Genomic DNA, 12535 nt, shown 5'->3' on the forward strand with positions numbered 1-12535 from the left:
TCTGGCCTCGTTGTACCAACAACCACCGTGTGCTATCATGCACACGGTAAGACCAAACAATGCACGAGGACACCAACGGTAACCAACGCGTAAGTATATTTATATAACTATATAATATAGTATATCTATCTATTATTGTTTTATATTGCTGCATATTAATATAACTATATAGTATAGATCTATCTAATATTAAAGTTATTTCTGTTTATTTATATAACTATATAATACAGTATATCTATCTATTATTGTTTATTTTGCTGCATATTAATATAACTATATAGTATAAATCTATCTAATATTATAGTTATTTCTGTTTATTTATATAACTATATAATACAGTATATCTATCTATTATTGTTTACTGTAAATGATGTGCTGTACTTGTGGCGTACTGCACTGTAACTTACAGGATTGTTATTTTTCTTTACACTGTAGGGAGACAACTCTTCTGGTCGACAAAATACGTGAAGAGAATGATGAGAAGAGTGCCATAAGGGTCAAAGATGCTCTGCTGAAAAATCACAATCTCACTGTATCCTAGACAAGCATGAAGATGAGACGCAGAATTGGATGGAAATATGGACGTGTGAGGTTAGTACTGGACAGTACAGGAGGTTAAAGTGTTGTTTAAGAAACTGTGCTGTACCTATAAAATTATTCCTTGTCATTACAGAGTGTACCCTATGATAAAGGATGTTAACAAGATCAAGAGAGTGGTCCAGGCCCAGGCATGGATCGACAGTGGAGAAACTTTCCAGGATTGCATCTTCACTGACGAGTCTACTGTATCGCTGGAGAGATTTGCCACCTTTGCATTCCACAAAAAAGGTCGCATATCTATGAAGCCGTGTCCAAAACACCCAGTGAAGATGCATGTGTGGGGTGCCATCTCTAGGCGTGGACCAGGATGCATTGTCATCTTTGAAGGTAAAATAAGTCACACGCTTTTGCCTTATGCACTGTACTAGTGTGCAGTTTTTTGAGCACTTTTCTTTTCTTGTTATAGGAATCATGAATAAAGCTTTTTTCCAAGAGCAAATTGTGCCGGAGATTGTGGAATACATCACACATGAGTTCCCAGATGGTCACCGTTTCTACCAGGACAACGATCCGAAGCACACCGCGTCAACAGTGCATATTCTTGAGCGCGGTATCTACTGGGTGAAGACGCCAGCGGAGTAATTGCGGTAACTGTGTCTCATTTTTTCCCACTGGTTTTACTATATATCTCTTTAACTAATTGTCCTTTTTTCCCCCCTCCAATGACATATCGCCAGACTTCAATCCTATCGAAATGGTCTGGCATCAGCTGAAGGATCATATCCGAAAGTCGTGAAACCCTCCAAAAAGGATGAGTTGGCGCAAGACATAATGAGTTTTTGGAACAATGTACTCACCGTGGAACGATGCAATAAATATATTGACCATATTGCGACTGTGTTGCTCATTGTGATCGAGCGTAATGGGCAAGCATCAGGAAGGTACTGTAGTATGGTATAGTACTGTACTGTAGTATGGTAAGTACAAGCATACCAAGTACAGTATGATACAGGTAAGTATGGCACAATATTTTTTATTTCCTGAGAGAGCAGCTCTTGCCATCTGGTTACAAAGTTTTTAACAGTAGTTACAGTAAACAGTAGTTCCAGTATAGACTAGTTTGACAGTATTATCTGCATACTGTAGTCCAATATGGAGTAGTTATACAGTACACAATGACATAATATGCACCTAACTGCACATATTTTTTCTTTTCTGAGAGAGCAGCACTAGCCATCTGGTTACAAAATATTTAACAGTAATTACAGTATACAATTGTTCCAGTATAGACTAGTTTGACAGTACTATCTGCATACTGTAGTCCAATATGGAGTAGCTATACAGTACACAATGCCATAATACAGTATGCACATAGCTGCACATTTTTTTTCTTTTCTTGTCTTTTCAGAGAAAAAAGGATGGACAGGGGGAGGGGAGTATCATGTGTAAATTTAGTGAACTATGTGTACAGTAAAGTGTATCTAAAGTGCAGTCATGATTTACACAAAACCTCTCCTCTCTCAATGAACTACACAGAATGAGGAAGAAGATAAAGACGGAACATTTGTATTACTGTTTTTATTATTATCAATGTGCATTATTCATGATTATCCACCGGCCTTCAATTTTCAACTGTGCTGTACTATTTTGTTATTTCTCTTCAGCATACTTCAATAGTGTATCTACAGTCATGATTCCCACAACAAAAACCCTCTCTCAATGATTATGTGTATTTTTCTTTCCTGATAAAATAAAATACATATTTAATTACATCAAGATTTTATTTCTTTGAACTTTAAATTCACTGTGAATGTGTGCGGAAGGGATTCTTCAAGAAGACATACAGTTTTAATAATTAGTTACCTTTTTAATAATTGGTTACATAATCAGATTAACATAAGGGAAAGCCAACAATAGGAAAATTAACGAATGGTCTGAGAGAGGTTGAAAAGCACAAAGACAAGCTTATGAAAATGAATGGTTTTGGAGAGGTGTCGATAAGAGGTTAAAATCCTTGAGCGAGCCTTATGTGTGCCTGCGGGGGGAGGGGGATAAAGCTGCATGAAGGATTAGCTGTACTGTAGTTCAAAAACATGACATATTTTCAACAGGCAGGTCATCATAATAATTTGATCCACACACCACCAAATACATAAAAATCACACAAATCAATCATGTGCCGTCAAACGCACAGTGTCGCAGTCAAAAGCTACAGCACCAATTGAATATCGTAATATCAAGATGGTTTAGGCAGGCACATGTTCATGTTGTGAAAAAAAAAAATGAAGAGAAAAAAAATATATTTTTTTTTGGTCACTCGAACTTTGCAAGCAAGCAGTGGTGAAGTTATAGGCGCATGCACAGTAATCATCAGCTAGCTCCCTTCCCAAAGAGGATTACACGCAGGTGCAGAGAGGTGATGCTCGGCTCGCGATGATTAAAAGCACAAAGACAAGCTTATGAAAATGAATGGTTTTGGAGAGGTGTCGATAAGAGGTTGAAATCCTTGGGCGAGCCTTGTGTGTGTCTGCAGGGGGGAGGGGGGTAAAGCTGCATGAAGGATTAGATTAGCTGTACTGTAGTTCAAAGACATAGCATATTTTCAACAGGCAGGTCATCATAATATTTGATCCCCACACCCCCAAATACATAAAAATCACACAAGCTACAGCACCGATTGAATATCGTAATATCAAGATGGTTTAGGCAGGCACATGTTGAGAAAATAAAAATAAAAAATGACGAGAAAAAATTAAAAAAACATTTTTTGGTCAGTCTTGAACTTTTTTCCCCACAATGAGCATTAATAATCAACACAGAAGAATAAATCAAACCAGGCTCTGCACTGCACTGCATGTTATACACGCAGGAATGGGATGACAGGAATGTGATGGAAGAAAGAAAGCCATCCATTCAAATGAATGGTGTGGGAGAGGTGTACTGTAGATAAGAAGTTGAAATACCCTGCAGTGCAGTACATTAGCCTGTGTGTGTGCGGGGGCGAGCGAGGGAAATGTGATACTGTTACAGTACATGCCTATGCGTTTCAACAATGTTCAAATGAGACACTGTACAGCACTGTACATGCATGTATAAATATGCAAATTTACAATTACTGCGCGCGCACACGCAGACTGTGTACTGACGTAGGTTGAACTGCTACAGTATTAGACTTTGAAGACAACAGCTCGCGAACGCCCACCTGAGTTTTTAGACGGTATTGCAGTATTGCAGACAGCGCTAATAATATGCTAATATTACGAGTACTAAAATACCGGAACATATTCCGGAAAAAAAAAATATACTGCATCTGCCCGCGGTTATCAGAGTTGCGCCACTACGGCCGCATTAGGATAAAGGCGGCCGCAGCTGTAGTTTAACAACTTTTCTGTTTTTTGTTCTATATACCAACGAAGTTCTATCTTTTTAATTTATAGGATACACAGCCTTCCTTTGATCAATCAAAGTGATATCAGCAAGATCTATCTGGTATTATCTTAGGCTTAGACTGTTTTCTGTATACCTTTGCCAGGTCTGCCAGTTGGTTAATTTTGTCAATCTACATCTAGTTGTAAATTGGATTACCACACTAGATATACATGTTCCTACAACTGTTCTCCTCCTATTTGAAAGAGATCTTAAGCTACTTGCTATCAAGGATTTTTCCTTGATGATTATTTCAGCGTATAATGCTGCAGATAGGTTCTCAAACATACAGAACCTGCCTTGAATAGTTCTCTCATAACAAATAGCAATATATACACATTAAATTCATATTGCTAGGTAGAATAGCTATGGATACCAGTCCTATTGTTATCCAGCCATTGTAGCCTGGATCAAGGGAGCATATACATCCACTATTTATACTGTTTTAATTATTCAACCTCTCATTTTAATTGATTTTAAAAGTTTGAGTGTATTTAATTTATCACATGATGTATTAATGTTTAATTTATTTTAGTATTTTGCAATCCTACAAATATCTTATACATCAAGGTATTTGTTCTAACACATATAACCCATGACCCACCTGTTAGGCCATTGCTAGACATCTGGATTAGGGTTTATCTGTGCCAGGAGGCACCTCAACCGGTACAATCATTTGCATAGTATCTATCTCTATACCGGTTTATATTTGGGTTTATTTAGGACTGTACCTTACAAAAGGATATTTCTTCCCCCCCCCCCCCTGTTTTGGTGATTTCTATGAAGCTCATTATCCTGGGTTATCACCCTACAGGTAGAGCGAGCATTTTCTGTTATTTTGTCAGAACTGGCTTTAGCTGCATCACGGATGGACACAGACACTTCTCAGCTGTGAGTCTTTTTGCATATTTTTCATGTTATAGAGGGCCAGTGTGTGACAGCAGGACATTTGGGGGTTGTGGGTGTCGGGTAAATCGTCATCGTGCAGCTCACCTCACTGTGATTCCTCCAGAACAGGTCTATCCCTACCCCCCTCCCCCCCGCATTATCCCCCTACTGGTGTTTTTTGTCCACACTACCTAATTGTCCCGCTATTCAAGTCTTTATCTATGCAGCACTTATACAGTTCCTGGATTGTCACATAAGACTTATTCAGAGTGACCATATATAGCAGATACAGTATGCTTTCTCTTTCTATGATCTAGAGCACCAATTTGGGGACTACAGTAGTTCCCACACGCGAATGTATTGATTGAATTCCACAAATTGTTCACATTGACCTAAAATAAAAAAATGTCTACCAAATAAGAATCGGAATTTAGTGAATACCTGTTTCCACAATGGCAGAGGAAAACAATATTTTCAGACATACATTTAATTCCAATATACTGTACTTCCCTTCCCCATTACTATTTATTGCTCCCTCTTGCAACTGCGTTCAGTTTTATAAAGATGTACTGTATGGTCTCAACTAGACATTTTTAAGTTTGTGGAGGACATTTAGACAGTGCTTCAGACTGTAAGGAGGAACATGTTATCACTAATGAAGTAAACCATGGGTCAACTGATACATTAGAGGCTTTTGGGAAAAGGATTAGGATTATCTAACAGGCTACTCATTGGCACATGAAACAAAAACTGTCTCATGGAAGCAAACAAAGTTCAGATGTTTGATAGTTTAATGCATACGTCACACAGTCTATCAGTTTTCCATGTGGCTTTTTCCATCTTTTAATTTAACTGCTCTGCAAGCTTAGTAAACTTACTCTGACTTTGAATTTCCGAGTAATGTCATGCATTGATATCCTTAAAATTATGGGAACACAAAGTAACTATTTCACAGAAGTGAATTGCTCAAATAACTAGCAATCATCCATTATACTATTTCCATTTCCTTTTTTTTTTGCATTGTATTTATTATAAATTTTTTTTTGCTGTGTGCAATTTTTCATCTTCTTGGAACCTCTTGAGATTTAAAACAGGCAGTGTGGTCTACTGGTTAAGTCTTTGGGCTGACAGTGAAGAGAATGTTAGTTTCCTTTGCTGAATGATCTTGGGCAGCTCACTTGACTTCATAATAATCCCCAGCGAGTTCAGCTACAAAAGCAGTGTTAATGCAGATATTCTTTATAAACCTGTGCCGTAGTGTAAAAAAATGCCTATGTTATATTTTATTAGGCTCCACACTAAAATTATTTATACGGTAGGTCTATTACATTGTATCTCCTGTATTGACAACCCTTCCAGCGAATTAACACAGACATACTTTACAATGTATTTATATAAACTTTGGAAATAAATATTACTTTTATTATACTGACATACTGTACATAAATAAAGCTTGAGAACTACTTTACTGACAATGTTTTATGATGTCAGTGGTGCATCTCAGTTGTATGATGCCAGTACATTTTTCTCAGCTGGTAATCAATAATAATAATTAAAAAAAAAAACAGAGTGGGTTTTTCTATTGTAACGGTGTTTCCCTGGGCCCCTCTCATACTGACCCCCAAGTGAGGAAACTGCCCCCAGCTACATGTCATGTTGTGTGGTGCACCTTGTTGCTGACAGGACTCCTGAGTCTCCCGCTTGATGGTATTGGGGATTTCACCAGGACTGGCTCGTGAGGTAGTGCTGAGATCGTACTCACAGTTGGTACAGCGCCTCCATCTCTTCCAGGTCCCCACGATAGCAGGGAGGAGTCTCTGGAAGAGAACCCCTGGGTGCAGCTTCTCCCTGATTAACTCCAGTCTCAGGCATGAAGGTTCTTTGAATCAAGGGCATCTTTATTAACATCCTCCATGACAGACTGCCCATCATAGCGGCCGGTACATAGCCGCACATCAGCATAGTTGCCCACCTCAAGGAAGTTCCCTCCTGACTCTGTAATAGAGACAGGGATATCTCTGCCACCTCTCCCCTAAGGGAGGGCCACAATATGTGCCAGAGCCCTTGCACAGTGTGGGGTCAGATTGTCACCCTCTGCAACTGACACTTGAACTGCACAGACTCAGCTCCAACTTGAACATCCTAACTTTTGGGAAGTGATGCGCATTATATAGCTCCAGAAGACCCACCCCCGTGTTACTGTCAGTGGACACAGAGCATGCTGTCACTTCCTTTGCTTCACACTACACATCACAGGGGGTGAGGCCAATCCTCATGATAACTTCTGGCAAAACTGCCCTCTTAACAGGGATTACTGCACAAAAGGAGAGAGGCATGTAACCCCAAAATTACACAGGGCTTCAATCTGCCTCTGGTGGAATCTAACGTCCCCACTTGGGCCTAAATTTGCGGAGACTTCCTTCAAACGGGCAACTGCAAAATACACAACAACAACAATATCATTAGTACACATCAATGTACCTGCAAGTTAAACACACAGTGGATAATATTACAGAAAAATACATCCTAATTTAGATGGTGTACAACCAGGATTACTCCCTTACCCTGAGGATATATCTTATACTAACTATACCCTCTTAAGGTGGCCTGCGCACAGCATGGTCCACTGGGTTTAGAGCAGAAGTACCATTACACTCTCTGTGACATACTGGACAGCCACAATCAGCCCATAATTCCGGCCTGGATAATAATGGTTGGAGAGAATCATGTCCATACACTTCCTTAAGGCATTTCCTGGAGATATAACCCACCTTCTCTAGATTATACCAATTTTCATCTGATACTTCAGGATCCCAATCCTCTAGGGAGCTATCAGTATCCCAATTTTCCTGGTATGATCCTTCCTCATCATCAGAACTATAACACCTGTCCTCATCAGTGCAACACATTTCAAACTCAATTTCCCCCTCCCATGGATGATGGAAATAAAGTAAAGCTTTTTGGCGATTCCTAGCAACTCTTGCTGACACTAGAGGCACAAAGGGTTTTATCCGGGCAGCAGGTACAATATGAACAACATTACCCAAATCCCCAGATGTTCCTCTGGAATGGGTGTGCATACAATAACGCTTGAATTTTCCTTTAACCACATGCTTAAATACAGTAGGGTTCATCACCGGAGACTTCACATATGTTACCACTTTCCTCCCCGATCCCTCATCATCAGAGGTCACACATTCTCCCCGGTCCATGGCCAACCCAGGCCGTTCCTCCGACGTGTCCCGTGATTCCCCAAACCACCCTTGGCTCGATCGGGACCCCGAGGGAGACATGACAGGGGCAGGGATATGGGCAGAGGCCTTGGGAAAAGGGAATGGGGAAGTGTCCTTACGCTGTGGGATCATGATCTGCAGCTTGGCTATGCCGCGCCCCATGGCAACATTGGGTGGATCAGGCTCACCCGTCTTCTTACTCCTCCGACTCTTCACTGCTTGCCGGTATCTGTCCATATCCTCCTGGGACAGACTGGTAATGAACAGTGGTGATGACTGATGCTTCCGGTCGGCTCCGCTTTGGCCACCGGAAGTGACGTCATCATTCTCGCGGAATGAGGCGCCATCTTGGGTGGGGTCCCCACCGGAACTTTCTCCTCCATTTCTGTTACGCCGGAGTAGCCCGCAGACCAGACCTGTCCTTAGAACTGAGGTAGCAGGTATGAATACACACACCGACAGAGCGAGGGACGTGTCCGGGTTGTGGTATAAGATGGTGCCAGGCCAGATGGGGTGTATTGCGTGAATACTTGCCGGTACCTTTTTCCCAGAAGAATGGTCATTGCCGTTGCCGAGATCAGGGTTAGGAGACGTATGGAAGGATCAAGATGAGTGCCGTGGTGGAAGGGAGCCAGAAGGTACGTAAACAGAAACAATCCGAAGTCGAGAGCCAAAGGGGGTAGTCTGCCAAGCCGCGTCAAAACCGAGAGAATCAAAGAACAAGCACTGTGAAGCACCCATACAAAAACTATGACGAGCGAGGAAGCACAGAACAGAGAGGGTATTTAAAGCTGGAACAGCCAACCAGGAGAGGGGGCGTGCCTGGAGGAGCCCAGGGAGCTTCAGTGCATTGGATGCTGTTCTTAAAACTCAGGTGACACTCAGCAAGAGCCAGATTGTAACCGTGCAGTGTTTGGGGGCGGAGACTGAGTGGGGATAAGTTCAAGGGCTTTTGTGTGTGCACTGTAAGTCTGACGTGCGCATGAGGGGAAGCAACATGGGGTGCGCACATGCGCGCGGGGCGGCGATTCCGCGCCGACGGCTGCGGCGCAGAGTGTGGAGGAATTACCTCGTGGAGCGTCCCACCATGCTGAGGGGTAAGTGATGAAGCTGAAGGGGGCTTGCGTGGTTGTAGTGGAAGGGTCTGAGCAGTGTAAGGAGAAAGCCGTGAGCTCCGCCTGAGGCGCTGTGTGCTCACATTCCTAACAATTTTGACGTCCAGCGCCGGATACACTAGGTCGCTCCTCAGCTCCGCTTGGGCCTTGGTCGGGCCTTTCTCCTCGGCCGCCTCCATCGGAGCCTGTGGGAGGTAAGAGGGTATCTCACCACTCCACTGGCTTGCGATGAGGTCCTCTTCTCCCGACACGCTTGGAGTCGCCACGGCCGTGGGACTCTTCTGCTGCTCCGGCCGCACCAGCGCAGGCTGTTGGGGAATCTCGATGCTCAGCTCTTCAGGACCACCGGTGAGTAGCTTGTCTTTGCTTTCAGCACCGCTGTAGTGGCCCGCCGGTAGTTGCATCACCACCGACGTAGGACTTCCCTGCTCGTCGTCCGACAAGGCAGACACCGATGATGGTAAGGGTAACTCTGCAGGTGACGACCAACAGCGAGGTTCCAGGTTCTCGCTGCGGTTGCAGGCCTCTGCGCCGTCCTTTTTAGGTACCGTCATTAGCAGCAATCCCCATTCTCCGGGATCGACCTTCTCTCTTTTTATTCTTGGCGATGCTCCAGCCGTCAGCAAGGCTGTATTTCCTTCCGCCTCCGCGGCATGCCCAGGCTCAAACGGCACCACGGCCCACAAATAATGGATACCACATTGGGGGCATCTCGCAGTGGTGCTGGCTTCTCCGCCCGGTAACCTGCACTGCATACACAGGCACCGCAGTACTTCTCTGTCACCTGTCTTCACTACCAGGAAGTCTCCTGGCAGTTGATAAAGGTGTATAGCAATGTCCGACATGACACAATTATTAGTGGTGCTTGGCAAGGGAGACACACGGCACTGAAATCTCTCTTGCTCACCAGCTCTTGGCAACTGAGGGACAGGAAGCGCACATCCAACTCCTCCCTCAGTCAGCTCCATTTTCCATTGGCAGATGCAAGGTCCTCTCCCTCTGGTGGAGATTAGAGGAGTGTCCCACAGCTTCCCGTCATGACCCAGAATCGGCTCTGAGCCTGTCACAGTCCAAGAGGGCGTGGCCACGGCTTTCACGCCACTTCCCCCATCAGGGTGGGGTTCTTTCTTTCGCGCCCATCCCGACCAAGTTTTTGCAAAAGTCTCTTCTGCACACAGCCCACGCGGTCTCCCAGGGAAGCGGGAGTCGCCATTTTGGATCACGCTGCAATCCACATTAGCAGCAGCGGTAATTTGGGTAGGGATCACCGCCTGGCAATCAGATACTCCTTCATTAGTTCTGCACGTAATCACAATGTCCTCACAGCTATCTTCCAGGGTGGCACCCCGGGAATTTAGGCAGGACAAGAACGGCGCGGCCACAGCTTTCGCGCCGCTCCACAGCAAGCTGGCGAAAGTCACTTCTGTATTTTGTATCTCTGTGGTACACACAACACTTGCGCTTTCCCCATCAGGCGCGAACCGCAATTTTGGATTTTCCGCACCGCGCGGGACATCCTTACAGGTCGCCATCTTTACACTTCTGTTGCAATCGCAAATGGTGCTCCTCTGCTGGGCAGTCGCCATTCCGATGCAATAACATATGCCAGTGCACCTCTACATGTATCTCATGTGTGTCTCTCTCATGTATGCACTACCTCAGGCTTGGCCAACTCTCTCTCTGTATGCTGTACACGATATCCCCCAGTATGTGCTCTGTGATTAGTAGTCTGGTTACTGGCTAGAGTACTCTGGCTTCTCCATGCAGTACTTAGGGCATCACCTACTGTTTGCTACACCTAGCACAGACCCTCCCAGGATTTCCTGACCCGCGTTAACCAGGCTACCCCCTAAGGCATCTTACGACTAGCTGCCTCAAGGTGACTAGAACACAGCTATAGCCCTGTCTCCAGATCTACCTTACTCCATTCCAGGCCCTAGGGTGTGCTTTGCGAGTGACCATTGTACTCCTGACTACCCCTAGGCTTCCTTCCATTCTGCAGCACATTACTGGTAGCATACATTTCCTTTCTCAATAGCCCAGCTAAAGCCTGTCCTGATGATCTCAGCAGCGCCTCCAATTGTAATGGTGTTTCCATGGGCCCCTCTCATACTGACCCCGAAGTGAGGAAACTGCCCCCAGTTACATGTCATGTTGTGTGGTGCACCTGCTGGCTGACAGCACTCCTGAGTCTCCCGCTTGATGGTATTGGGGATTTCACCAGGACTGGCTCGTGAGGTAGTGCTGAGATCGTACTCACAGTTGGTACAGCGCCTCCATCTCTTCCAGGTCCCCACGATAGCAGGAAGGAGTCTCTGGAAGAGAACCCCTGGGTGCAGCTTCTCCCTGATTAACTCCAGTCTCAGGCAAGAAGGTTCTTTGAATCAAGGGCATCTTTATTAACATCCTTCATGGCAGACTGCCCATCATAGCGGCCGGTACATAGCCGCACATCAGCATAGTTGCCCACCTCAAGGAAGTTCCCTCCTGACTCTGTAATAGAGACAGGGATATCTCTGCCACCTCTCCCCTAAGGGAGGGCCACAATATGTGCCAGAGCCCTTGCACAGTGTGGGGTCAGATTGTCACCCTCTGCAACTGACACTTGAACTGCACAGACTCAGCTCCAACTTGAACATCCTAACTTTTGGGAAGTGATGCGCATTATATAGCTCCAGAAGACCCACCCCTGTGTCACTGTCAGTGGACACAGAGCATGCTGTCACTTCCTTTGCTTCACACTACACATCACAGGGGGTAAGGCCAATCCTCATGATAACTTCTGGCAAACCTGCCCTCTTAACAGGGGATTACTGCACAAAAGGAGAGAGGCATGTAACCCCAAAATTACACAGGGCTACACTATTATGACAGAATCTGTCTCCTGTGCCCTTAAGGTGAATATTTGAACCTTTAGTTAAATAAACCAGAGTTATGATATTACTGTTTTTTAACTAAATAAGTAAAATGTACAATATGTTTTACTTAAATATGCCTAGATACTGAAAATATAATTAAAAAAATTGAATTTAATATTCAAGAAAATGTGCAAGGACATATTCAATATTGAGGCCAAACATTTTTGAGTTGCAAAAAAAATAAAATAAACTAGATTATAACTGATTGCTCTTTTTGTTGTTAGAAGGGCTTACACAACACTTTCTCAAAATGCATCCAGAGCAGGGAAGTAATAGGTATAGATCTTTTATTATGTTAAACATGATTGTTCTGTCCTAGGCTTCCTGGGGCTCAGTAAGTTTTGACAGGCAGTTAAACAAATTTCTTTCATGCAAAATGGACTCTTCCTTGAATTTCTGATACACGTTATAAAAA

Source organism: Ascaphus truei, chromosome 3 (assembly GCF_040206685.1).
Source record: "Ascaphus truei isolate aAscTru1 chromosome 3, aAscTru1.hap1, whole genome shotgun sequence".
In the NCBI taxonomy this organism is placed as follows: Eukaryota; Metazoa; Chordata; class Amphibia; order Anura; family Ascaphidae; genus Ascaphus; species Ascaphus truei.